The following is a 2,517-nucleotide window of genomic DNA, read 5'->3' as shown; positions in this document are numbered from 1 at the left end:
CAAAACTGGCACTTTATGGCCAACTTTCGGATAACAGTGAAAGCTGACTGTTATGTTAACAACGTTCACTATTTAATCTCCAACTTTCTCTAATCAGTTATTTTGCGTAGTATTATTTAACTCTCGTCTTCTATAAAGGTAGAATTCTCTACCTTGTTGTCGATTGCGTGCAGCATAGTAGACCTTTGGACCTGTCTCTGAAGTGTTCAAGAAACTATATATGTGTTCCGGCAGAGTTGAACAATCACACCACAACGTGCCTTGCAGTATTCGGGGCTGCGAATCTGAAGCACCGTTTTGTTTTCTAGCTCTCTTCTAGTAAATTTTGCTTCGCATTCTGATGCAGCTTTGCGGTGGAGTAAAATGTATTTTGATGGTGTGCAGTCTGAGCATATACATAATATCAGTTTGCTATTGGTTCATGAGTAAATATTTTCTTTCTTCACATCTCAGACTGAGGATAGACAACTTCACGGAAACTTCCTGGCAGATTAAAACTGTGTGCCCGACCGAGACTCGAACTCGGGACCTTTGCCTTTCGCGGGCAAGTGCTCTACCAACTGAGCTACCGAGGCACGACTCACGTACGGTACTCACAGCTTTACTTCTGCCAGTATCCATCTCCTACCTTCCAAACAAATGGATACTGGCAGAACTAAAGCTGTGAGTACCGGACGTGAGTCGTGCTTCGGTAGCTCAGTTGGTAGAGCACTTGCCCGCGAAAGGCAAAGGTCCCCAGTTCGAGTCTCGGTCGGGCACACGGTTTTAATCTGCCAGGAAGTTTCATATCAGCGCACACTCCGCTGCAGAGTGAAAATCTCATTCTGGAAACTTCACGGAAACTTACATGGCTTGGAGTTGTTTCTCCCATGCCGGGAACTGTTCTTTGCGCTTTCGTGACGAGTGGGTGGTTTTATATTCGGTACAGATTCTGTTTCTTATTCATCCGAATGGTAGGCCATTAAATTTCATCACACACCTTTTCAGTGAGGCTTTGTCGGAGTTTTGCTACATACGTTTTGCTTAGTTAGATCTACTCACGTGATGGAACTCTGTATTCCACGTGTTTTATGAGTGTTGATATACCACGTACTGTCGTGATTTAACTATCTTTGGAGACAGTCATATGGATTTATATGCAAACTTACTTTCAGATTAACTTTTCCTTGTCAACCATTTTACTTTTTAAGTACGCTTAAGCAGACGCGCGCTCAGCAGTTAGGATACCACCACTCGATGTGAAACGTACTGCTTGCCTTTTGCAGTTGGTAGAATGTAAGGGATTTCTCACTGTCGTTAATATCACAACTTGATTCAATCAAATTTTTATTCATTATCTTTTAGCAGAGAAGGTGCTGAAGATGACGCAGTCGGCAGAATGGCAGATCTTTAGTCTTCGTAAATGTGATTATTTTAGGCTTGTAACTGTGAGATGTTATAACAAATTGGGACCACATTCACCCAGCACTGTACGTTTCTACACTAAGCCATGTTAATTTACAAACTTTTTCACGAATTGTCGGACGTTTGATACGATTATCCTGGTTAATGGAAATTCAGTTTGTTTCTACTACAGCCATTGTAAATCATTGCACGACAGTGAGTGGGTGCACTGCTTAAGTAATTTTCTACAACTCTTTGCAGTCATATTTCGTTACTAGTTTAATTAATTGGTCTAGACATTGCGTATAAGGGAGCATACACTTTTTTTTAATTGAGGACATATCCGTACTTACTTTCACAGGTAATTGATTTTCATAACCTGACACGAGCATTACAATTGTGATCTCGAAGTATCGGGCTACTAATGATCTAAGAGCCAAAAGTCGTTGGATTCTTTGATGGAAGTCACGTAATTTGAAGTGACACGTGAGTTTTACTCAGTGGGTTGCAAACAGGAAGCACAGAATCTGGCTGTACTTTCAACACTGTTACTTTCCGATAGATAAGTGTTTCATTTAAAGTTTACTGTACTTAGGAAAAACCCAAAGATATCGTTATTTCTTTTGCAGACTTCATGTGCCGACAGACTTTTGGCGAGCGTGTTCTGATGCATTAATCCCATGAACTTGTGATTTACAGCTAGTACAGTCACTGTAGATCGGCATCTTGTGAGATAACACAAAATTTATTCTTTCTTTCGCAGCAGTGTTTTGAAAATATGAAGCTTCGTTCATATGGTTGAAATGTCTCTCACCACTATGGGACTTAACATCTTAGGTCATCAGTCCCCTAGAACTTAGAACTACTTAAACCTAACTAACCTAAGGACATCACACCCATCCATGCCCGAGGCAGGATTCGAACCTGCGACCGTAGCGGTCACGCGGTTCCAGACTGAAGCGCCAAGAACCGCACGGCCACTATTGGCCGGCCGAAACTCCGTCTTTTAAATCCTGGGACAGAGTCTACTGAGAAGATTCTGGTGAGAGTCGGCAATACTCTCTTAGGATGTAAAGGTTGGCTACAGCGCGTATACGCAAGCTCTGGAATCTAAGATATTGTTGTCGCGCCTCG

The 2,517-nt window shown here is 42.0% G+C and overlaps 1 non-coding gene across 1 annotated transcript; it reads right to left on the bottom strand.

Annotated features, from left to right (window-relative positions):
• Positions 1 to 500: 500 nt before the first annotated feature.
• Positions 501 to 575, bottom strand: Trnas-cga (transfer RNA serine (anticodon CGA)). The gene has a single exon. It is a non-coding gene; the product is annotated as a tRNA-Ser (tRNA).
• Positions 576 to 2,517: the final 1,942 nt, after the last annotated feature.

This window comes from Schistocerca gregaria, chromosome 1 (genome assembly GCF_023897955.1).
Source record: "Schistocerca gregaria isolate iqSchGreg1 chromosome 1, iqSchGreg1.2, whole genome shotgun sequence".
Taxonomy (NCBI): Eukaryota; Metazoa; Arthropoda; class Insecta; order Orthoptera; family Acrididae; genus Schistocerca; species Schistocerca gregaria.
The sequence above is the reverse complement of the archived record's forward strand: the minus strand, read 5'-3'. Positions and strand labels throughout refer to the sequence as shown.